General features: G+C 41.4%; 2 long non-coding RNA genes across 3 annotated transcripts in view; one reads left to right on the plus strand and one right to left on the minus strand.

Moving 5' to 3' along the window:
* The window catches only part of LOC132356673 (uncharacterized), a 56,391-nt gene extending 47,717 nt beyond the window's left edge, over positions 1–8,674 (minus strand). The window contains exon 1 of one of the 2 annotated variants that reach the window (XR_009499972.1): positions 8,627–8,674. This is a non-coding gene — a long non-coding RNA (uncharacterized LOC132356673). The remainder of the gene's footprint in view (positions 1–8,626) is intronic. The other variant, XR_009499971.1, reaches the window with a different exon arrangement.
* Positions 8,675–8,761: 87 nt separating this feature from the next.
* LOC132356674 (uncharacterized) overlaps positions 8,762–27,005 on the plus strand; it is a 29,050-nt gene continuing 10,806 nt past the window's right edge. The window contains exon 1 of the long non-coding RNA XR_009499973.1: positions 8,762–8,894. This is a non-coding gene — a long non-coding RNA (uncharacterized LOC132356674). The remainder of the gene's footprint in view (positions 8,895–27,005) is intronic.

Below are 27,005 nucleotides of genomic sequence, written 5' to 3' on the forward strand. Positions count from 1 at the left end.
AGAACAGCATATCCTCCCACCGCCATCCCTGCTCACATGGACTGTTTCCAGTCTCTGACAATTCCCAGATGCTCCTCCCGAGAAGTTACTGGGAGGTACTGTGGGGACCCTCTGTCAGCCTCTTTAGTAAATCAGAAGCTCTCTGGGGGCAGAGAATTTCATGCAATATTTTATAACAAGAATGATAAATAGTAATAGTGGTAATAACTTCACTACTGATGATTAACAAGAACAATGACAGTGAGGTTGAGGACGATAATTAGCCCAAGGAGATGGCAGAAAGATAAAGACTTCTAAGAGTCACTGACCATGTGGCCATACCAGCACTCACGGGGAGGACTGGAGTCACACCAAGTCTGCACGGTGAGGCGTGTGCCCTGAGGACGGGAACAAGCAGGAGGATGGAAAAGAGAACTACCTGGAAGAGGTCCTGGATACACACGGGGCTCCCACGCGTTGACCGGCAGTGGAGGACTCTGGGGTGGAGAGGAGGAGATCTAGCTCCTTCTATGGGCCTCACAGCCTCCTCTCCTCTGAGCCTGGACATGTGCTCTACTCACCCAACATACCATCCGCCTCCCGGTCCTCCTAGAAGCCTAGACAGGCAAATTCCAAGCCTGTACCCTTGCAGCTTGCATTTCCAGACCTTAGTCTCTCCAGGCTTTTATGGGGATCTGGAGCTGACGACAGTCAAGCAGCCCCTATTCCCACCATACAGTGTACCCCAGAATTCTCTGAGATGAAACACACTTCTCTTCAGCCAGGACACTGGTTACAGGATTCTCCGACTGCTAAATAGAGGAAACCAAGGGGTGGCTTGGAGAGGGCTTCATGGCCAACTTTATGCCAAATGCACAGCACACTAAGAAAGCACAGCGTGCCTGCTGTGTACAGAGTCAAGACGCCCTCCCGCACCCCGCCGACCACACCGCCACAACGCAGCCCCTTCTCCATTCCTCGTCCCTATCCCTGTTCATGTCTCAATTGTGAGCAATTCTGAACCTCTTCTGGGGTATAGGGACCAGAGGGTCAAGGAACAGTTATCCTTCAGGAACGACATCTGAGGCCCAGGCCCTCTCTCTCCGTCGCTCCAGACTGTGCTGGGTCTGGGACGTCCAGAGGAGCTCACGTGACCAGGCACCACTTCCCCAGGCTTGGAAATGATTTCATCTGAAATATGTCTGCCTGAGCTGTCTCATAACAAGTGCTCAACCGGTGTCGGCAGTTGTTCTTCCTACTGAATCCACATCCTCCATGGGTATCTTTGTCATTCATGTGACCACCGTCATTCTGGAGGGCAGGGGCCCCAAGGCCAGAAGAATACTGAACCCAGATGCTCAGGAGTCAAGGGCCCAAAGTCTGGACTCAGCCTGCCTGGATTCCAGCCAGGATCCCCACACGCTGGGCGATGCACAAACGGAGATGGCCCTTGTCCTCACAGGGTTGTTAAGGAGTGGAAATGGTTTCGTGAGTGTAAAGTGCTGAAACCTGGACAATATGAGTCATGGCTGTTCTTACTTACATATGGGGCAACAAGGGCAGTTTGCAGGTGATAAGTGAGCAGAAGGGCAAGAGTTCAAGGTGAACCCATCTCCACAGATCCCTAAGACCATTTCGTTGCCCCTGTTGCCTTTTTGGGGGGGGGGGTCTCTCCATTTGAACCTGTCTTAAGTTGCCTGACTAGATGTATCACCTATAGAAGCTGTGCCAGAAAATAATACCAAACTGTTAAGATAAAGAAAGCAAAGCAAATAAAAAATTGCCTTACATTTTACAAAAAATGTGCTGAGAACTCCAAGCTACAATCTCTTGGGCACAATTAAAGTAGCCAGAACACAACTGAAAGGGAGACAAGAAGATCCCAACAATAGCCCCAGACTTCGGGGGCTCTTGACTCACACCAACCATAAACCCCACAGGTTAGGAATCCTTGGGAAATGTGGAAATGAGAAATATCACCCAGCAGTCACTCCCATCTGGTCTGGGGTGGATACCAGCAGTCTGCATATTTTCAAGAAGTTGCTTTAGGCCAGAACTGCCCCCAGGATACCCCCTCATGTTACTCTCATGATTATGGTATGTTACAAGGCAAGAGATCTGGCAGATGTAATTAAGGTCACTATCGGTTGAACTTGAAAGATTATGCAGTTAGATCTAATCTAATTACAAGAGCCCTTAAAAAGAAGCTTTCTCTGGGCTTCCCTGGTGGCGCAGTGGTTAAGAATCCGCCTGCCAATGCAGGGGACACGGGTTCGAGCCCTGGTCCGGGAAGATCCCACATGCCACGGAGCAACTAAGCCTGTGTACCACAACTACTGAGCCTGTACTCTCGAGCCCGCGAGCCACAACTACTGAAGCCTTTGCGCCTAGAGCCCGTGCTCCGCAACAAGAGAAGCCACCGCAATGAGAAGCCCATGCACCACAACTAGAGAAAGCCCACGTGCAGCAACAAAGACCCAACACAGCCATAAATAAAATTAATTAATTAAAAAAAAAAAGCAGCTTTCTCTGGATGGAAGTAGAAAGGGAAGAAAGGGAGGTTCCAAGTGAGAGATGGACATGTCCTTAGATAGAATGTTAAACCAAGACATATCCAGGTGAAAAGTCTAGGCAAGTAAAAGCAACTTTCTCAGCTTGGAATGGTCAAGGAATACTCTTGTAAGGGTGTATTTTTTATTATAACATGATGGAAGGAGTAAAGGAAGTTAGGAACACAAAGGTTTTTTTTGTTTTTGTTTTTTTTGCAACAATTAGTGTATTTTACTGTATTTAAATTATACCTCAATAAAGTGCTACTAGCATAAAACCAAAACCCTGTATTTATTTACTTATTTTTAATTTTTATTTAAAAAAAAATTTTATTGGAGTATAGTTGATTTACAAGGTTGTGTTAGTTTCAGGTGTACAGCAAAGTGAATCAGTTATACAGATACATACATCCACTCTTTTTTAGACTCTTTTCCCATATAAGCCATTACAGAGTATTGAGTTCCCTGTGCTATATAGTAGGTCCTTATTAGTTACCTATTTTATATATAGTAGTGTGTATATGTCAATCCCAATCTCCCAATTTACCCCTCCCTCCCCTTACCCCCTGGTAACCATAAGTTTGTTTTCTATATCTGTGACTCTATTTCTGTCTTGTAGATAAATTCATTTGCACCATTTTTAGATTCCACATATAAGCAATATCATATGGTATCTGTCTTTCTCTGTCTGACTTACTTCACTCAGTATGACAATCTCTAGGTCCATCCATGTTGCTGCAAATGACGTTATTTCATTCTTTTTTATGGCTGAGTAAATATTCCATTGAATAGATGTACCACAAGGGATTTTTTTTTTTTAAGATTTGGTGAAGAAAACTTCCAAAGAGATGGGCTTTAATTTCTTTATGAAGTGGGATCCAGCACATCTATTGAGTGAGTTAGGGCAGAAGTTGGGTGAAGTGGAGAATATGTGAAATAATGTTAGGGATGAAAGAGTTGGATATGCAAACAATGATGCAAGTCAGGGGTCCTAGAACTACACACCATGTGCGAATCTTACTTGCTGCACTGTAACAGTTCTAGGTAAGAGGTGTCTTCAGGTTCTTCGATTTTGAAAAATACCAAAAGAAGCACATTCATGATGTGTAAAAATTATATATGAAATTCTAATCCTTTTCCAATGTCCTTGTCCACTGGAATACAACCACACTCATTTGTTTATGTTTGGTTGATGGCTGCTTTTGTACAGCTATGGAAAAACTGAGAACTTGTCACAGAGACACCTGCAAAGCATAAAATATTTAATATCTGACCACTTATAGAAAAAGTTTGACTATAGAAAAGATCTGGGTGTTAGCTCCAAAAAGCAAGGAACTCTATTTTTCACACTGATGTATTCTAACAGTACAAAGAAGACACTTAGGGCTTCCCTGGTGGCACAGTGGTTAAGAATCCGCCTGCCAATGCAGGGGACACGGGTTTGAGCCCTGGTCCAGGAAGATCCCACATGCCATGGAGCAACTAAGTCCGTGTGCCACAACTACTGAGCCTGTGCTCTAGAGCCCACAAGCCACAACTACTGAGTCCACATGCCACAACTACTGAAGCCCACGTGCCTAGAGCCCGTGCTCCACAACAAAGAGAAGCCACTGCAATGAGAAGCCTGTGCACTGCAATGAACAGTAGCGCCCGCTTGCTGCAACTAGAGAAAGCCTGCGCACAGCAACGAAGACCCAGCACAGCCAAAAATAAAATAAATAAAATAAATAAATTAGGGCTTCCCTGGTGGCGCAGTGGTTGAGAGTCTGCCTGCTAATGCAGGGGACACGGGTTCGAGCCCTGGTCTGGGAGGATCCCACATGCCACAGAGCAACCAGGCCCGTGAGCCACAACTACTGAGCCTTCGCGTCTGGAGCCTGTGCCCCGCAACGGGAGGGGCCGCGATGGTGAAAGGCCCGCGCACCGCGATGAAGAGTGGCCCCCGCTTGCCACAACTGGAGAAAGCCCTCACACAAAAACTAAGAGACCCAACACAGTCATAAATAAATAAATAAAATAAATAAAGTATTTAAAAGAGTAAATAAATAAATAAATTAAAAAAAAACAAAAAAACAAAAAACAAAGAAGACACATAGCATGTTTATGTGGAATTAGTGAATGATTTCTATGCAGTTTGACCATTAGTAGTAGCTATGTTACTAGTTTCAAGCTTATGGTATCATAATACAATATGTGGTGTTATTTTATCCAGTAGAGCTCAATCACTTACTAGAAAGTCGTCTCAGAGACAGGAAATAACGATTTCTCCAGGAAGAGCTGATGAAAGGTGAATGGGGTACATATATATGAGGGTGGTTAAGTGATGGTGTGGGAAGACATGAAGTCCAGAGTTTGCTAATGGACAAAGACCAGCCCGTGTCTCACCTGCTGGCTTTGGATCACGGAGATCAAAGCCCTCCAATGGCCCAGGGCTCGGGGATTTGCACACAGAGATGTCTGGACCTCCTGGGCCTAGGAAGAGCAGAGGGCAGAGGGCAGAGGGCAGTGTGGTGGTGAGGATCACATGCTGCTGGGGGCTTAATGTTCACAGTAGGCAGGGTTGCTACGCTGCAGGAATGTGGGCGTGGCTCAGGAGTCCTGCCTTCCTGGCAGGGAGCTGCGCCCCATCAGCTAGCTGGCTGCTCTCCAGAAAGCAGGTGGGTTTAGGGCAGTGGGTGAGTGCCTAATATCCCCCCTAGGGTCCCCCAGGAATCCCCCAATTACACCTCTGCCTGACTTCTGATGGTTTGCTTTTCCCTTCTGGCCTTGTCTTCCACCTTCAAGGAACACGTTTCAAGGTACAGAACTACGTACGACTGCGACTCAAACCACCCCGTAAGTACTGATTTGGCGCTCTGTCACTAATTCAGGGTAGTCTATACTCTATTCTCCCATTTCCTGACATTATTATTTACCATTGTTGTTGTTGTTGTTATAAGACATTAAATAACATTTCTCTATCCAGTCACAGTCTGATTTACTGGCTAGGATGACTATTTCCAATATATACACACACACACAGGTGTTCCTGCTCTACCACACTACCTCCTGATGGCATTTTCCCCGACGAGTCCCTGGAAATTTTCAAGTCCCCTTCCAGATGCTCAGACCTGCCATTTCTACAGGGGAAGCTAGAAAAGGGCATCCTGTCCTGCCTGAGCCCCTGGAAAATATTCTAAGTTATCTGGGGTCCAGCAAGGGCCCGTGGCTGCCCGAAGTTACTTGGAGGCCATCTTTGGGCCACAAGAGTCACTTCAAATTTCCTGAGACCTCTCAGGGCCAACAAACCACCAAGGCAAGTTCAGAAGTCTTGAGAGAAGGCCTCACCTGTGCAGAAATTTCTAAGTATACCCTAGAACCAGGGAACCATTAATGCCACACCAGGTCACAGCCTCAAAGCCAGGAAACTCTGAGGATGCCGAGGGAACAATCCCATGGCCCATGAACAGCTCTAAACAAGAAGTACAAGCCCAGATGTCTGACCTGAAGGTGGCCAGCAGAAAGTGCAGCAAGGCGGTCAGCAATGAGAGTGCTGAGGCCTTAACATTTGGTGTAGGTGAGGCTTTGGAGGGAAGTAAAGATGGATCCTGAGTCCAGCTTCCCTGGAGGAAACATACACACAAACATATTTAAATGAACCAAAAATAAGAGTTGTCTCTGAATGACAAATTGTTTTCCAAATGAATTTTCATGCCCTATCATTCTTGCTAATTTCTATTTCAGTATTTTTTTAAAAGAAAGAAGAAAAATGAGTACTGCTCCTAGGAGTTGGATTACACAAAAAAATCAATATGAACATCTATTCTAGAACATCCTTCATATAAGCAAAACTTATAATAAATATATAACGTACCATTTGGAAACCATATCTCAATTAAATAAAATCCATACAAGTAGTTTTCTACATTTAATTTCATAGTTTCCATGTATCACTTGGCCTAGTTGACAGAAACCATGAGCTCTATGAAAGTGAGTTTCTGCTGCCCCTAAATGCATCTCTTTCTAAGGCTGCTGCCAAATAAGGTATGACTATTGTCTAACAAGGTGTTCAGGACTCCTTACACAGTATGATTCTTCAGGCCAACTGTTGCTCTTTTGTAATTTCAAACAAAATATTACGCAATTCATAGATACCATTTCTTGAAGAGAAGCCTTATAAATTTCACATTTTAATTTTAATTCTAAAAATATCGAAACAAGCTCAGTGAAACTGTACCATATGAAAAACATTTGAACAGGAAAAATGGACACTGCATATCTCTAGCAAAAATTAAACACCAAAATATGCTATTTACTCACTCTCTTTCACTCTTACTGTCTTTCCAAGTGCATCAGACCACCCCCTTCCTCTATTTAAACCTCTTTTTCCGGTGGGACATGGGAAAAGTAAAAACACCAGGCAGGGCATTTTGGCCCGTAAGAGCCACCGGAAAAAAAAAAAGTTTGTCAAGCCAGGAACTGCTTTTGTTAACATGGAACATCAGTGAACTTCATCTACCTCCTGCCTGGCACTCTTAAGATTTTCTAAGTGGCCCTGAGGACCCAAGAGACACTAGTGTTTGTCTGGAAAGAATGGAGAGGGTGCCTATGCCAGTTAATCCTGCTGCAGAATTTTCTAGGTCAGTTCAGGAGCCTGGGAAATGCCACTACCCAAATGCAGTCCCATGGAAAGCTTTCTAGGCCTGCCTGGAAATGTTCTAAGTCCCCTCAGATACCCAGGAAAGGCTGGTGCTGGACCGGAAGGCACTAAGGGAGGCACACACTGAGAAATCACAAGTTCTTTAAGTTCTCAGGGGGACCCAGGGAAAGACTTGTACCTGTCCCCCTTGGTGGCTAGGAGCGGCAAGGATGACTGGATCCTTGGACATTTGTAGAGAAAAGCCAAAAGGAACTTGAAGAGAACATACACTTAGTTGGAAACCTTAGCTCACCAACTAAGTCAAAAGATCATATAAGCAAAGAAAAGAAGCTGTTATATACTAGAATGATTAGGTTTGACTGTTAATAAAAACATTACCAACATCCTTACCAAGAACACGTTAAAACAGTGTAAAGTACCAAATAATATTTTCAATATGTAATAAAGACTGGAAAAGCATTAGGCCGCTAACCAAACCTGAGACGATACATTTCAAAAGGAAAGTAACGTGGAAACTAGAAAGCCATCTAATGAATGGGATGGGGTCCACCCTCCTGTTGCCCCTACTGTTGCTATTGATCAAGGCTCTCTCCTCCTATTCTGCCCTCCTCCATCTCTCTGATTCCATTGCTGTCTATTTTCATTGATCGCACTGCTTCTTGCTTAGCTCACTCTCTCCCACTCTTACTGTTTTGCCAAGTCCACAGATTCCACCCACTCTCCATCCTCTACTTTGCAGTCTTTTTCCTCACTCTCCCTTGTTGGCTGTCTCCCTGGCTCTCCCTCTTTGTCCCTTTTTCCTCAACCCCCCGCCCACTCGACATCCACAGGGGTGGAACAAAGATGCTCTGCCCAGAAGAGCACACTTTCCCGTGAGACATCGGGAATGTGGACACACGTTGGCCGGTATCGCCAGCGGATAGGATTTGGGACAGAAGGACACGGGGTGTCACTGCACAGGACTGGTCCCCTGCCCCCAGCCCGGGGCTCTAGGGCCTTTCTGAGGCGGTGACCGCGAAGGGCAGCGAGCGGCAGGGCCCGGCCGCAGGAGGCCCAGGATGGGCAGCTGGTCTCAGGAGAACACTGGGGTCTGTGGAGTCCCAGGGCCGCGGGAGGGCGCGGCGTCCCGGGCTGCCCTGAGGGCCCGAGAGGGGCGATGCGGGGCGCGAAGGGCGAAGAGTCCACGTCGCGAGTGGGGACCTGACACGGCGCGGGTCGGGCCGGGAGACGGTGAAGAGACCGAAGGCAGAAAGGCCTGACGGGGACGGCCTCGGAGCGATTTTGACCGGAAACGGACGCGGACTCGGACCCGGCAGCCGAGCGCCCAGCATCCCGAGTCTCAGGGCGACGCGGGCCGGAGGGGCGAGAACGGGGACCCCGGAACCTGCGTGTGAAGGATGCGGTCGGGAGGGGGCTGTGGAGCGCAGCTCTGATTCTCAAAGCCGAGGGGCTCACTCACCCGAGGGGACTTTCGCTCCCGAAATCCGCTTCCGCGTCGGCAGGAAATTACGCACGCGGGGCGGGGCCTTAGTCCGGGAGAGGCGGGGCGGAGCAGCGTGGGCGAGGCCTGAGCCTTCCCGCCCCGCCCCAGGCCGTTTCCGGGTCGGCCCCTACCCCGGCCCGACACACCTCCAGTCTCAGCGTTTGGGTGCGTTTGATTCGTCTGGTGTCCGGGGAGCCGGGCTGCTTCCTCGGGGCTTCAAGTTAAATGTTTCGGACAACTCCAGGTACGAGCTTAGAGCTGTGAGGCCTTCCGTAGTGAATGCTGGGATGTTTCCCTGTTAACATGTTGAAAACGGTTTAGGTCGAAATCCCCTTTCGCGCCTGGAGACTCGTGTCCTGCGAGTGCTCGGGGCGCGAGTCGGCTTCGGGCGGGTATCTCGCTGGGTCCAAGTGGGCCGTGGTGGGATCCCGACCAACGTCTGTGGTTCCTGCGCTTGGAATGGGTTATTCAGTTTAGCAAGGGCTGGAATTGTCTGTGCGGGCGATGGAAACCAGAGCGAACGTTATTTCCATTTCTGCTCCCTGTTCACTAGAGACGCAGCCCTGGGCTCAGTATCGGGGACTTCATGGGGCCAGGACCTGGGCTGCGAGGCTGAGGGGCTGAGGCATTGCTTTACAAGAGTAAAATGTACTGCGTGTGTAGATGTAAATTCTTTTCTCCTTACATTTGACTTGTTCAGTTTCACTCATCTTGAGGTGATATATAAATGCAAGACCTTTGGGACAAGCGTGGATGCTTGTCATTAATTTCTAAATATATTGTAATTTCACATTTTTCTTTTTCTGTATCACAGAGCTACCTGAAAGTGTTTAATTTAAAAAATGTGAGATATTTTAATCTCTTTGTTTTCTATTTCTCAATGTTTTATGTCAAGTTAGGATGAGGCTTACAAAAGAGTCAAGTGATATATATCTGCATGTGTAACTCATCCAGCCTCCAAATCACCTTCTCCACCAAGTCTTCTGCATTTAGGTTTATACATAATATGTGCTTGGGGGTCTCCATATCGACTGTAGTGATTCCTCTTGGGTCCATATGGGATACATATCTCCCTAGGAGAAGCTGAGTCCATGAGATGGGTACCTTATGAGTAAACCAGTCTTTACACCACATCTCTGAGTCTGTTTCCTTGGCTGGGGATTAGATCTAATGAAAGCTGAGAAGGTAAAAGAAGTGACATTGCATTGAAGAATAATTTCTTCAGTTTATGTTCTCATTGTCATTATTACTATTTAAAGAAGAGTTTCCAGGGATTCCTTAGAAAAACTACCTCGCTAAAGAACTAGTCCCTTTTTTCAGGAGGAAATAGAGTCCTATGTAAGCAGTGTTTATTTTAATGGAGATTATTCCTAAACCACTCTCCTAGAGTTTATACACTATTGCAACATAATCATGTGAATTTTTATTTGTACATGGGCTGTTTTTGTGGGTGAATCTTTGAACATCACCTAAAAGATTGTGTGAGTGATACATTATTTTTGCCCACCACCTCCAATGGTTCTCAAACTTTGCTGCACATTAACATTATCTGGAGAGTGTTAAGCCTTATGCCAACCTCACCAAAATATGTATCTATGGGGGTAGGACTCAGGCATTAGAAAAGCAGACTTGGAGCATGCATGGCACGGACTTCTTCCTCTCCCCCTGATAATCATCAGTCTAACCAACTTATCAATAAGGGTTGTTCCTTCTATGGAGAACGTTCTCTGTCTCCCTCCTCTGTTACCCAGCACCGGTTTCCAGGCTAATTCCTACTCTTCATCAATCTGGTAATTTTTAGATAATTCTTCCTCAGACAGCCTTTTCTATGCCGTCCTCAACAAAATATAAAGTATCATCTAGTAACTTATACTTTAAGGTATACCTCATATACTAACGCAGTTTATAATTTAATAGTAATTTATTTAGGTTTTAAATATAATTTTCCAAAACAAACAATTCTTATGTCTATTGGAACTTTTACTACATTTGTTAATCAACACACCAATCCTGGTGACTCCAAATTCCTCACTACTCAGTGGCTGCATCTGGCAAACACATGACTAGGATATTGATACTGGTTTAAATACAGCCAACTCCCAGAAACTTTCATATGTATCTGGAAATCCTGCCAACAAAAGTATCCTTCCAGCTCCATAAGCACTTCAAACCTTACTCATCACACACACACACTCACACGCACACTCATACACACACACTTACTTTTACTAGTCTCCACAGAAGGGATTGCCCCCTACTACACTGATGAATTAGATCATTTGACAAACTGTAAGTCAAACCTCAGATGACTGCCCAGAAGTCTACAGTTATCCCTGCATTCATACCCATCCATTACTACTGCTCTCCTGTAAATTGAAGTGTCCTCTCTACCCTGGGACATTCCAATTTCTCCAATTAAGTCCTTGTCTCTCTTGCTATCTTAGGAACTTTATGCTATTGCTTCTATATTAAATCTGCTTTACCAGACGTATATCCTATTCTCCTTGACCTCTCTACTCAATTTTAAACTATTAAGATTCTTCCATTTTGAAACAAAATCTTCATCTGAACCTATCTTCTCTCTAGTTTCTGCTCTGCTGTTCCTTCCCAATCAAACTGAAAGTTGAAAGTGTTGTTACCATTTCCTTACATTTCCTCATGCTTTGACTTACTAAAATCACCAACGATAACCCCATAAATTTATCTTGCTGGCACCATGCATGTTATTCCCATCTAACAGATGTGTCTCAAACTTTCTGAAACCATGTTCATGTCATTTGTTAGATAGGTAAATGTCTTGGTCATCCCGGGCTGCTATAACAAAATACCACTCACTTGGTAGCTTAAACAACACACATTTATTTCTCATAGTTCACACATTTATTTCTCATAGTTCTGGAGGCTGAAAGGTCAAGGTGTCAGCAGATTTGGTTCCTGGTGATGGACCTGTTCTTGGTTTGCAGAAGGCTGCCTTGTCACTGTGTCTTGACATGGTAGAAAGAAAGAGCTGTGGTCCATTACGGAAAAACCCAAACAAACTTTTGGCCAACCCAATATTTGAAAGTATTGGTAAACTTGAAATTTTCACCAAAATTAAATGTGTTTCATGGAAAAATGATATATCACAAAAAAGTAGATTTAACACACCTCCTTATACCTAAAGTTCAGAAAATAAGGAAAACAGAAATTGTATTAAACATTACTTTCTGCTTAGAGATTTAAACATATTTGCTTAATTAATCCTCATAAAAACCCTGCTGATTTTGGTTTATTTACTGTTATTGACTGAACGTCTGTGTCCCGCACTCCCCCAAGCAAATTCATATGTTGAAGCCCTAATCCCCAATATAATGGTATTTGGAGGTGGGGCATATAGGAGGTAATTAGGTTTAGATGAGGTCATGAGAGTGGGTCTCCCACGAAGGGATTGGTGTCATTGTAAGAAAAAAGGACCAATGAAGTTTTCACTCACAACTGCACACTGACCCAAGATGTCTTAATTCATGCTGGAGAGAAACCTTTTAAATGTAATGAATGTGGGAAACACTTTAGCCAAAACTCTCAACTTCATTTTCACAAAATAACTCACACAGGAGAGAATCCCTATGTCTGTAATCAGTGTGGAAGGGCCTTCAGTCATTCTTCATCTTTAAATAGACATAGGAGAATTCATACTGGAGAGAAGCCATATGAATGTCATCTATGTGGGAAAGCCTTTGTTCAGAGCACTTGCCTTAGGCGACATGAGAGAACTCACTCTAGAGAGAAGCCATTTGGATGCCATCTCTGTGGGAAAGTCTTTATTCAAAGCTGTTGTCTTAGAGAATATGAGAGAACTCATACTGGAGAAAAACCATTCGGATGTCATTTGTGTGAGAAAGCCTTTGTTACAAGCTCTTGCTTTAGAAGACACGAGAGAACTCACTCTGTAAATGTTATGAACACGGAAGAGTCTTCAGCCACAGCTCTAAACTGAAACAAATCAGAACGCTACACGGGAAAATTCTATGACTATATTCATTATGGAACTACCTTCATTTATAATCTATCCTTAAACAACATGAGTGAACTCCACTTGGAGGAGCCCTATATTTATAATCAAGGTGGAAGAGACTTAAGCTGATTTCTAGTTGTGGAGTGCACAAAACTCACTATGAATAATATTCTAATTTCCCTAAAATGGGAAATTAGACGGGAAACTCTTTACCAGGAGGAGTGCATGCTAGGGTAATAACAGAAAATTAGTGCTGGAGAACATATTCAGTGCAATATGCCTTGAAGAAACTTTTACTTGAAGAGATACTATTGTAGATGTAAGATTCCACACTATGTACAAAACACTTTCAGTGTAATGAATGAAGGGATGTCTTCAATGATTTTTAATTCCTTAGTTGACATTCAATTTCAAACACTGTATATATCAGTGCTAAAAATCAAATAAAAGATTGGAGTTTGCATCAGAAATCCCTGACTGGGAAAAACACCTATCAATATTTTTGCCATACAATTTAGACATTAATTTATAATATTGCCCAGTGGCCTATTATTAAAAAAATGTAGGATAAATATCCAGGATTGTGACATCATCTGGGAATTCTGAATGCAGAATTTTGTAACAATAAGCAATAATTACTTTTAATGAATCAAAGTTGTTGCTGAAAAAACTACCATGTTGGTCAGTTTCAACTTTTCATGCAGCAATAGTCATAATCATGATGAATAAGTTCAACCAGAAAGTAACTTTGAATATTAACTGGAAAATGTAGAACACAGGATGATGTGTTATTACTATACTGTTAATATATACATACATCACAATGATGAATTAAAGGTCAATAAATAGATAATTTGTGAATGAAGTCTGCTGGTGCATAACATTTCTTTTAAAAATACCGTTATTGAGACAAAGAAAGGCATTACATTATGATAAAGGGGTCAATTCAAAAAGAGGATAGAACAGCTGTACATATTTATGCACTCAACACAGGAGCACCTCAGTAATATAAAGCAAATATTAACAGACCTAAAGAGTGAAATACACATCAATATAATCACAGTAGGCAACTTTAATGCCCCACTTTCATCAATGGATAAATCATGTAGACAGAGTGAACAAGAAAATCGTGGCCTTAAATTAAACATTAGGCCAGGTGGATTTGATAGATTTGTACAGAACATTTCATCCAAATGCAACAGAATACACATTCTTCTAAAGGGCATATGGAACTTTCTCAAGAATAAACCGTATTTTGGTACACAAGTTTCAATAAATTTAAGAAGACTGGAAAAGATGCTTCTTATAATTTCAATCACAATGGTATGAAACTAGAAATAAACTACCAGAAGAAAGCTGGAAAAGTCACAAATATGTGGAGACTGAACCGTATGATACTGAACAGTTACTGGGCCAATGAAGAAACCAAAGGAGAAATAAAAAATTACTGGAAGACAAAAATGAAAATATGACATATCAAAATCTATGCAATGCAGAGCTCTACCCACCACCAGAGCCTCCCATCAAGCCTCTTAGATAGCCTCAACCACCAGAGGGCAGACAGCAGAAGCAAGAAAAACTGCAATCCTGCAGCCTGTGGACCAAAAACCACAGTTACAGAAAGATAGACAAGATGAAAAGGCAGAGGGCTATGTACCAGATGAAGGAACAAGAAAAAACCCCAGAAAAACAACTAAATGAAGTGGAGATAGGCAACCTTCCAGAAAAAGAATTCAGAATAATGATAGTGAAGATGATCCAGGACCTCAGAATAAGAATGGAGGCAAAGATTGAGAAGATGCAAGAAATGATTAACAAAGACCTAGAAGAATTAAAGAACAAACAAACAGAGATGACCAATACAATAACTGAAATGAAAACTACACTAGAAGGAATCAATAGCAGAATAACTGAGGCAGAAGAACGGATAAGTGACCTGGAAGACAGAATGGTGGAATTCACTGTTGTGGAACAGACTAAAGAAAAAAGAATGAAAAGAAATGAAGGCAGCCTAAGAGACCTCTGGGACAACATTAAATGCAACAACATTCGCATTATAGGGGTCCCAGAAGGAGAAGAGAGAGAGAAAGGACCAGAGAAAATATTTGAAGAGATTATAGTCGAAAACTTCCCTAACATGGGAAAGGAAATAGCCACCCAAGTCCAGGAAGCGCAGAGAGTCCCATACAGGATAAACCCAAGGAGAAACATGCCGAGACACATAGTAATCAAAGTGGCAAAAATTAAAGACAAAGAAAAATTATTGAAAGCAGCAAGGGAAAAATGACAAATAACATACAAGGGAACTCCCATAAGGTTAACAGCTGATTTCTCAGCAGAAACTCTGCAAGCCAGAAGGGAGTGGCATGATATACTTAAAGTGATGAAAGGGAAGAAACTACAACCAAGATTACTCTACCCGGCAAGGATCTCATTTAGATTCGATGGAGAAATCAAAAGCTTTACAGACAAGCAAAAGCTAAGAGAATTCAGCACCACCAAACCAGCTCTACAACAAATGCTAAAGGAACTTCTCTAAGTGGGAAACACAAGAGAAGAAAAGGACCTACAAAAACAAACCCAAAACAATTAAGAAAATGGTCATAGGAACATACATATCGATAATTACCTTAAACGTGAATGGATTAAATGCCCCAACCAAAAGACATAGACTGGCTGAATGGATACAAAAACAAGACCCATATATATGCTGTCTACAAGAGACCCACTTTAGACCTAGGGACACATACAGACTGAAAGTGAGGGGATGGAAAAGGATATTCCATGCAAATGGAAATCAAAAGAAAGCTGGAGTAGCTATACTCATATCAGATAAAATAGACTTTAAAATAAAGAATGTTACAAGAGACAAGGAAGGACACTACATAATGATCAAGGGATCAATCCAAGAAGAAGATATAACAATTATAAATATATATGCACCCAACATAGGAGCACCTCAATACATAAGGCAACTGCTAACAGCTATAAAAGAGGAAATTGACAGTAACACAATCATAGTGGGGGACTTTAACACCTCACTTACACCAATGGACAGATCATCCAAAATGAAAATAAATAAGGAAACAGAAGCTTTAAATGACACAATAGACCAGAAAGATTTAATTGATATATATAGGACATTCCATCCAAAAACAGCAGATTACACGTTTTTCTCAAGTGTGCACGGAACATTCTCCAGGATAGATCACATCTTGGGTCACAAATCAAGCCTCAGTAAATTTAAGAAAATTGAAATCATATCAAGCATCTTTTCTGACCACAACGCTATGAGATTAGAAATGAATTACAGGGCAAAAAACGTAAAAAAGACAAACACATGGAGGCTTAACAATACGTTACTAAATAACCAAGAGATCACTGAAGAAATCAAAGAGGAAATAAAAAAATACCTAGAGACAAATGACAATGAAAACACGATGACCCAAAACCTATGGGATGCAGCGAAAGCAGTGCTAAGAGGGAAGTTTATAGCTATACAAGCCTACCTCAAGAAACAAGAAAAATCTCAAGTAAACAATCTAACCTTACACCTAAAGAAACTAGAGAAAGAAGAACAAACAAAACCCAAAGTTAGCAGAAGGAAAGAAATCATAAAGATCAGAGCAGAAATAAATGAAATAGAAACAAAGAAAACAATAGCAAAGATCAATAAAACTATAAGTTGGTTCTTTGAGAAGATAAACAAAATTGATAAGCCATTAGCCAAACTCATCAAGAAAAAGAGGGAGAGGACTCAAATCAATAAAATCAGAAATGAAAAAGGAGAAGTTACAACAGACACCGCAGAAATACAAAGCATCCTAAGAGACTACTATAAGCAACTTTATGCCAATAAAATGGACAACCTGGAAGAAATGGACAAATTTTTAGAAAGGTATAACCTTCCAAGACTGAACCAGGAAGAAACAGAAAATATGAACAGACCAATCACAAGTAATGAAATTGAAACTGTGATTAAAAAATCTTCCAACAAACAAAAGTCCAGGACCAGATGGCTTCACAGGTGAATTCTATCAAACATTTAGAGAAGAGCTAACACCTATCCTTCTCAAACTCTTCCAAAAAATTGCAGAGGAAGGAACACTCCCAAACTCATTCTATGAGGCCACCATCACCCTGATACCAAAACCAGACAAAGACACTACAAAAAAAGAAAATTACAGACCAATATCACTGATGAATATAGATGCAAAAATCCTCAACAAAATACTAGCAAACAGAATCCAACAACACATTAAAAGGATCATACACCATGATCAAGTGGGATTTATCCCAGGGATGCAAGGATTCTTCAATACACGCAAATCAATCAATGTGATACACCATATTAACAAATTGAAGAATAAAAACCATATGATCATCTCAATAGATGCAGAAAAAGCTTTTGACAAAATTCAACACCCATTTATGATAAAAACTCTCCAGAAAGTGGGCATAGAGGGAACCTACCTCAACATAATAAAGGCCATATATGACAAACCCACAGCAAACATCATTCTCAATGGTGAAAAACTGAAAGCATTTCCTCTAAGATCAGGAACGAGACAAGGATGTCCACTCTCACCACTATTATTCAACATAGTTCTGGAAGTCCTAGCCACGGCAATCAGAGAAGGAAAAGAAATAAAAGGAATACAAATTGGAAAAGAAGAAGTAAAACTGTCACTGTTTGCGGATAACATGATACTATACTTAGGGAATCCTAAAACTGCCACCAGAAAACTGCTAGAGCTAATTAATGAATATGGTAAAGTTGCAGGATACAAAATTAATGCACAGAAATCTCTTGCATTCCTATACACTAATGATGAAAAATCTGAAAGAGAAATTATGGAAACACTCCCATTTACCATTGCCACAAAAAGAATAAAATACCTAGGAATAAACCTACCTAGGGAGACAAAAGACCTGTATGCAGAAAACTATAAGACACTGATGAAAGAAATTAAAGATGATACGAACAGATGGAGAGATATACCATGTTCTTGGATTGGAAGAATCAATATTGTGAAAATGACTATACTACCCAAAGCAATCTACAGATTCAATGCAATCCCTATCAAATTACCAATGGCATTTTTTACGGAGCTAGAACAAATCATCTTAAAATTTGTATGGAGACACAAAAGACCCCGAATAGCCAAAGCAGTCTTGAGGCAAAAAAATGGAGCGGGAGGAATCAGACTCCCTGACTTCAGACTATACTACAAAGCTACAGTAATGAAGACAATATGGTACTGGCACAAAAACAGAAACATAGATCAATGGAACAAGATAGAAAGCCCAGAGATTAACCGATGCACCTATGGTCAACTAATCTATGACAAAGGAGGCAAAGATATACAATGGAGAAAAGACAGTCTCTTCAATAAGTGTTGCTGGGAAAACTGGACAGCTACATGTAAAAGAATGAAATTAGAATACTCCCTAACACCATACAGAAAAATAAACTCAAAATGGATTAGAGACCTAAATATAAGACTGGACACTATAAAACTCTCAGAGGAAAACATAGGAAGAACACTCTTTGACATAAATCACAGCAAGATCTTTTTTGATCCACCTCCTAGAGTAATGGAAATAAAAACAAAAATAAACAAATGGGACCTAATGAAACTTTAAAGCTTTTGCACAGCAAAGGAAACCATAAACAAGACGAAAAGACAACCCTCAGAATGGGAGAAAATATTTGCAACCGAATCAACAGACCAAGGATTAATCTCCAAAATATATAAACAGCTCATTCAGCTCAATATTAAAGAAACAAACACCCCAATCCAAAAATGGGCAGAAGACCTAAATAGACATTTCTCCAAAGAAGACATACAGACGGCCACGAAGCACATGAAAAGATGCTCAACATCACTAATTATTAGAGAAATGCAATTCAAAACTACAATGAGGTATCACCTCACTCCTGTTAGAATGGGCATCATCAGAAAATCTACAAACAACAAATGCTGGAGAGAGTGTGGAGAAAAGGGAACCCTCTTGCACTGTTGGTGGGAATGTAAATTGATACAGTCACTATGGAGAACAGTATGGAGGTTCCTTAAAAAATTAAAAATAGAATTACCATATGATCCAGCAATCCCACTACTGGGCATATACCCAGAGAAAACCATAATTCAAAAAGACACATGCACCCCAATGTTCACTGCAGCACTATTTACAAAAGCCAGGTCATGGAAGCAACCTAAATGCCCATCGACAGATGAATGGATAAAGAAGATGTGGTACATATATACAATGGAATATTACTCAGCCATAAAAAGGAACGAAATTGAGTCATTTGTTGAGAAGTGGATGGATCTAGAGACTGTCATACAGAGTGAAGTAAGTCAGAAAGAGAAAAACAAATATCGTATATTAATGCATGTATGTGGAACCTAGAAAAATGGTACAGATGAGCCGGTTTGCAGGGCAGAAGTTGAGACACAGATGTAGAGAACGAACATATGGACACCAAGGGGGGAAAACTGCGATGGGGTGGGGATGGTGGTGTGCTGAATTGGGCGATTGGGATTGACATGTATACACTGATGTGTATAAAATTGATGCCTAATAAGAACCTGCAGTATAAAAAAACAAACAAACAAAACAACTAATACTAAACTTTCATTAGGTTATTTGTATGGAAATATGTTAATATAAATGTTTCAGACATTACATGAAATTTCTAAAAAAAAAAAATCTATGCAATGCAGCAAAAGCTATAGTAAGAGGGAAGTTTATAGCAATACAAACTAGAAAGGAATTAGGAAAAGAACAAATGAAACCCAAGGTTGGTAGAAGAAAAGAAATAAACGTCAGAGGGAAAATAAATGAAATAGAGACTAAAAAGACAATAGAAAAGATCAATGAAACCAAGAGCTGGTTCTTTGAATAATATAAATAGTATTGATAAACCTGTAGCTAGATTCACCAAGAAAAAACGAGGTCTCAGTTGATACCACAGAAAAGACCATGAGAGATTGCTTTGAACAATTATACTCCATCAAATTGGACACCCTAGAAGAAATGGACAAATTTCTAGAAACATACAACCTACCATTACTGACTCAAAGAAACAAAATCTGAACAGATTGATTACTAGTAAGGAGACTGAATCAGTAATCAAAAACCTCCCAACAAACAAAAGTCCAGGACCAGAAGGTCCTAGTGAAGTCTACAAAACATTTAAAGGAGAATTAATACCAATCCTCAAACTCTACAAAAAAATAGAAGAGGAAGGAGCACTTCTAAACTCATTTTACCAGCTAGCGCTACCCTGATAGCAAAAACCAGACAAGTACTGATTAATATAGATGCAAAAATCTTCAACAAAATATTAGCAAATCAATTTCATCAATACATTAAAAAGACATACACCATGATCAAGTGGAATTTATTCCAGGGATGCAAGGATGTTTCAACATCCACAAAATCAATGTGATAGGCCACATTAACAAACTGAAGAATAAAACCCATGTGATTAGTAGATGCAGAAAAGCATTTAACAAGATTGAACACCAATTTATGATAAAAACTCAAAATGGGTACAGAAAGAACACAGCTGAACATAATAAAGGCCATATATAACAAGCCCACAGCTAATATCATACTCAATGGTGAAAAGCTGAAAGCTTTTAAGATCAGAAACAGACAAGAGTGCCCACTCTCACCACTTTTATTCAGTGTAATATTGGAAGTCCTAGCCAGAGCAATTAAGCAAGAAAAAAGGCATCCAACATGGAAAAGAAGTCAACTGTCACTATTTGCAGATGACATATTATATATAGAAAACCCTGAGGACTCCAAAAAACTGTTAGAATAAATATATTCAGTAAAGTTGCAGGATACGAAAATCCATATACAAATATCTGTTCCATTTCCACACATTAACAAACAATAAAAAATAATCCCATTTACAACTGAATCAAAAAGAATGTCTAGAAATAAATTTAACCAAGGTGGTAAAGGACCTAGACAGTGAAAAACTAAGACATTGATGAAAGAAATTGAAAACAAATAAATGGAAATTATTCTGTGCTCAGGGATTGAGAGAATATTGTTCAAAAATGTCCATACAACCCAAAGTAATATGCAAATTCAACTGATTCCTATCAAAATCCCAATGGCTTTCTTTATAAAAACAGAAATAGAACAAACAATCCTAAAATTTGTATGGAACCACAGAAGATCCTGAATAGCCGAAGTAATCTTAAGCTGGAGGCTTGGAACTTGGAACTAGAAGTTTGTACCTTTTCTCCATTTTCCCACCCCAGCCCCCGGCAACCACCATTCTATCTCTGCTTCTGTGAGTTTGTCGTTTTCCGTTTAGAACACTATATGAAGGTTAAATTGTGCAACTAGTAGCAGGCCATGAAGAGGAAAAGACCATAAAATGCAGACTTAGTTGAGCCACAAGCACTTTCCAGTAGGAAGTCTGTGTCTGGAGGGGGCTGTGCATGCCTGTCTCACAGGCCTTCATAACAACGGACGGTCTGCAGGTGACTTGGAGGAGCGCTGACAGCTGCCCAGGACCACAGGACTTCCACCCTTCCATCCCTCACGATGCCCTGCAGTGCCCAAGGACATCCTACCTTGCACAGGACTCACTCCTCAGGCACCTGGAACAGCGGTTGAGGAGCTGATTCTTCCCTCAGCCTCCTCCCATCTTCCTCTCCTGCTTCTCCCTGGTCTCCTGGTTCTGCCCGGCAGTATTTCAGGTCCAGAAAGGCTGCCCTGGTGTGGGTGTCCACGTGGACATGGGCCCAGGTGGACCCAATGACACCCAGTCCTTTTCAGCTCATGGTAAATTTAGAGCCAGGTGTTTACACACTAACTCATCAGCAACGTATATGATTTTATGTTTCCAATTTATTTTAGGGGACACTATGGGTCAAAATACAAAGAGAGTTAAGTCCTACCTATTATGATTGTTTCATTAAGGGAAAAAGTCAAACATTTTTGGAGTCAATTCAAGTAAGCAACACAGTAAAAATGTTCTGCGTTTCCTGACCGACTGTTTCCTTGCTTTAATTCAGCCATAAGAAAAAAGGAAGCCTTGCCATTTGTGACCACATGGATGGTTCTTGAGTGCATTATTCTAAGTGAAATAAGTCAGACAGAGGAAAATCTCACTTACATGAGGAATCTTTTAAAAATTTAGCTCATAGGGACTTCCCTGGTGGTGCAGTGGTTGGGAATCCACCTGCCAATGCAGGGGACATGGGTTCGAGCCCTGGTCCGGGAGGATCCCACATGCCGTGGAGCAACTAAGCCCATGCGCCACAACTAATGAGCCTGTGCTCTACAGCCCTCGAGCCACAACTACTGAGCCCGAGTGCCACAACTACTGAAGCCTGTGCGCCTAGAGCCCATGCTCCACAACAAGAGAAGCCACCACAATGAGAAGCCCACGCACCTCAAGGAAGAGTAGCCCCCACTTGCCGCAACTAGAGGAAGCCCGCATGCAGCAATGAAGACCCAATGCAGCCATAAATAAATAAATAAATAAATAAGTTTAGCTCACAGATAGCGAGAATAGTTGCAGTTGCCAGAGGTGGGGAGTGTGGGGTGCACAAAATGGGTGAAGGGGTTCAAAAGCTACAAACTGTCAGTTATAAAGTAAATAAGTCACGGGGATGTCATGCACAGCACGGTGACTATAGTTATTAAAACTGTGCTGCATCTTTGAAAGTTGCTAAGAGAGTAAGTCTTACAAGTTCTCATCACAAGAAACAAATCTGTGTCACTGTGTGTGGTGATGGATGTTAACTAGATTTATAGTGATCAGTTCACAAGATATACAAACACTGAATCATTATGTCGTACACCTGAAACTAATATCGTGTTCTATGTCAGTTATACCTCAACGAAAAAGAAAAAGTAAAGCTGTGGCAGCATCCTCTGAAGCCTGCTCCTTAGTTTAACTCTAGAGAGATGTGAGGCCTGCATATGCTAAGGGCCCCGCAGGGGACCTGACACCCCAGGTCAGAGACTCCACTTAAAAAAATAATAATAATAAAGTGCCATTATTGCTCTCAAAACTTAAAATCAAATTAAAGTTCACTGTATCTTAATATTAAAATGATGTGGTCAGTCCTGAAGGTTTTGGTTACCTGGAGAGTAAACAACCCCAGAATCGTGGGTCAGGCAAAGGGTCATATTAAAAATCTTCTCCCACTGGCCTCTGACACAAAATGCAGAGCTCTCTCAGAGAATGAGGAGGTGGAAGATCACCACAGATGTGAAGAGGGCCCAACTTTCAGAAAGCCTTGAATCATACGAGAGGGGTATGTGTATTCTAATTCTCGCAATCACAAAGCACTACCCCTTTCTGATCCATTTTAAAAGATTTCTCCCGAAATTTCCACTCTTTGTATCAAATTACATCATCTCATAAAGACCTGGGAGAAAGACAGCTGACAGTAGTCTCATTTCAAAGTGTGATAAGTTATGGTTTTGGTATAAATAATGTATGGACTTAAAATAACGTGAGCATTAGAAGACATACACTCTGCAACCGTCTGATATTGTTCAAGTACGTTACAGTTGTGGGGGAACTAACCGCTGAAAATTAACAGAAGCCCAGGGGTGGCCGCCCCACTTCCCTTTCTCTCACGGCCAGACCTGCACTGCCCACACCCTCGTCCCCCAGGAAGGGCCTGACAGTTCGCGTATTCCCGTCATGAGTGTCCATGTGTTTCCCTTTCTCCGAATCTGTGTAGGGGTTCCTTCCTCAAAACAAGCCTGAATCCATAGCAAACACCACAGTATTCTATGATTATCCATCCAAACTCTCAATGTCCGTTGTTCTTGGGTTTTGTTTTTGAAGAGTCAGTCCTGCTGAAATACTGCCTGGGAAAGTAGAGAATAAACCACGCGGGATCGTCCAGGAAATCAAGGGGCTCTGCTGCAGTTTAAGGAAGTCGTTGGGGAGACGCACCCACAGCCCCTTCAGCCCTTGGCGTGGACAGGGAGCGTTCTCCTCAGGGCAACGCGGTCCCATGTCTTCTGGAAGCTGGTGGTGCGCTCTGGCGAGTCATCGGAGAAGGAAAACTTTCCTCACTGAGGACGCTGTGACGTCAGCAGGCAGAATATGCACGCGTGCCAGGAGGGTCCCCGCAGGAGGGTTTGCACCGCCTGCAGGCTGAAGGACTGGGGGCAGTAGAAGACGCACGGAGCTCGCTGTTCGGTGCTTCCTGGCGCCCTCTCCTAGTCTCTGTCTGAGTAACTGAAATCCAGTGTTGGATTATTCAAGGCCACGATTTTGAAAGTTAACACCAAATGGAACCTACCACACCGTGCTTTGATTGGAATGGATGGAGATAACAAGAAGCAAAATATGTCAACTGCATTCCCATACACTAACACTTAATGATTGGAATTGGAAAGAAAAACAATGCAATTTTCAATGCATACCCCCAAATAATCCTCAAGTATAACTCCAACAAAATATGTACAAGTCTGTGTGTAGAAAAAAAAATTGTTGAAAAAAAAATGTAAATCAGGGGAGAGGTATCCCTTGATCATGATTGAAAGACACAATATTGTTATGATGTTAATTCTTCCCAACTTGATCTATAAATTCGGTGCAATCCCAATACGAATCAAGCTATTTTGAAGCTATCAGCTAACTCTATTAAAACTTGGAGTAGACTAAGTAATATTGAAGAACAAAGTTGATGAACCACACTTCCTAATCCAAACTTTATTATAAATCTTCAGTAAACAAGAGTGCCTGACATTGGAGAAATAATAGACAGATAAATAAACAGAACAGAGAGTGTACAAACAGACCCAGGAAAATACAGTCAAATGATTGTAGTAAAAGAAGAAAAGGCAACTCAGTGGGAAATACAGTCTCTCAACAAAAGATGATGGCACAAATGGATGACCATATGCGATGAAATGAACAAAGACACAAAACTTATATGTATGTTCACTCAAAATAGTTCATATACTTAAACGTAAAATTTAAAACAAAAAGTGACATAAGAAAACAGAATATACATGAATTTTAATATACATTAATTAGTTTAATGTACAAAATCAAAACAACAATCTATGAGAAAAAAATTGATAATATGGACCTTATTAAATTAAAATTTTTCACTCTACAAAAGAAACAATTGAAGCAATGAAAACACAAGTCCCAGACTGGGAGAAAATATTTGCAAAACATAAATGTTTAGAAGGACTTGTACCCAAAATATACAAGACACTTGTAAAACTCAACATAGAGAAAACAAACTACCCAATTAAATAATGGTTGAGGGCTTCCCTGGTGGCGCAGTGGTTGAGAATCTGCCTGCCAATGCAGGGGACACGGGTTCGAGCCCTGGTCTGGGAAGATCCCACATGCCACGGAGCAACTGGGCCCGTGAGCCACAACTACTGAGCCTGAGCGTCTGGAGCCTGTGCTCCGCAACAAGAGAGGCCGTGATAGTGAGAGGCCTGCGCACCGCGATGAAGAGTGGCCCCCACTCGCCGCAACTGGAGAAAGCCCTCACAGGCAAAGAAACGAAGACCCAACACAGCCAAAAATAAAAATAATAAATAAATAATAAATTAAAAATAAAAAAAAAAAGGTTGAGTATCTGAACAGAAAGATCATCATGCAAGATATACAAATAGGAAACAAACATACAAAAACATGCTCAATATTACTTGTTGTTAGGAAACAGCCAATTAAAAGAGCAACAAGATACCCTGCACACCTATTACAATAGCTAACTGAAAAAACTGATAATGTGAGTCACAAAGGAGGATGGGGAACACCAGGAAATTTGATTCATTGCTGGTGGGAATGCATAATGTACAGCCACTTTGGAAAACATTTTGGTAGTTTCCTAGAAACGTAAGCATGGTCTCAGCATACGATGCATCATTTGTGTCCCTGTATATTTGCCCAACTGGTTTGAAAATTTGTGTCCACAGAATAAACAGCATGCAATATATTCAGCAGCTTTATGCACAATGACCAAAATCTATGAGGAGCCAAGATGCCCTTCAGTAGGCAAACTTATAACCAAACTACGGCACAGTGGGTAGAGATACTTGAGGACAGACATGGAAAGCAAGCAGAGGGGGTTGGAGACATGGGAAGCCTGGATAGATGGGCTATGGCAAGACATATTTCCCTCCACACCACACTGGTCACACAGTTGGCTTAAGCTCCTCCTAGTGCCCAACTTCCCCTTACCACTTACCCCCTTTACCATGTGAAAGAAAATCCTTTTTTTTGTTTGACTTTGAGATGCTTGCTGATCTCTGCAATCAGATAGTTCTCTCTATTGCAATAGCTTTTAATTCTTTCTTCCCTTTTTTGGGCCGTGCAGCACAGCTTGCGAGATCTTAGTTCCCCGACCAGGGATTGAACCTGAGGAGCCATGGCAGTGAAAGTGAGGGGTCCTAACCACTGGACCACCAGGGAATTCCTGCAATAACCTTTCTTTCTAATTAAAGTCTCTCCCTATGTAAATCTGGATTTGATTTTACTTGACAATAATCAGAATGGTATAAATATAAATAATTATAATACTGATAATAAATAATAGGTATATGATATCAGTCTATATATATTCGTGATTGTTTTAAGTTGCTGATCTCTTAATTCCAAATGCATTTTTAAAATCCTTCATATATACTCTCCTTCCCTCACAATTACAGTTTTTGATATCATATCATAACTCCTAAAACAAAGGAAACAAAAGCAAAAGTAAATGGGATCTAAGTAAACTTAAAAGCTTTTGCAAGCAAAGAAAACCATCGACAAAATGAAAAGACAACTTACTGAGTGGGAGAAAACATTTGCAAATAATATGTCTGATAAGGGGTAAATATTCAACATATATGAACAGCTCATGCAACTCAACATCAAAAAAAAAAAAACAACTTGATTAATAAGTGGGCAGAAGACCTGAATAGACATTTTTCCAAAGAAGACATACAGATAGCCATCAGGCACAAGAAAAGCTGCTCAACATCGCTAATCATCAGGGAAATGCAAATCAAAACCACAATGAGATGTCACCTCACACCTGTCAAAATGGTTTTCATCTAAAGGAACACAAATAACAAATGTTGGCAAGGATGTGGAGAAAAGGGAACCCTAGTACACTGTTGGTAGGAATGTAAATTTGTGCAGCCACTGTGGAAAACAGTATGGCAGTTTCTCAAAAAACTAAAAATAGGACTACCGTATGACCCACCAATTCCACTCTAGTGTATATGTCCAAAAAAACCAAAAGCACTAATTTGAAAAGATACATGCACACTAATGTTCATAGCAGTGCTAGTTACAATAGCCAAGATATGGAAGCAACCTCAGTGTCCATCAACAGATGA

The sequence above is a fragment of the Balaenoptera ricei genome, chromosome 21 (assembly GCF_028023285.1).
Source record: "Balaenoptera ricei isolate mBalRic1 chromosome 21, mBalRic1.hap2, whole genome shotgun sequence".
Lineage (NCBI taxonomy): Eukaryota > Metazoa > Chordata > Mammalia > Artiodactyla > Balaenopteridae > Balaenoptera > Balaenoptera ricei.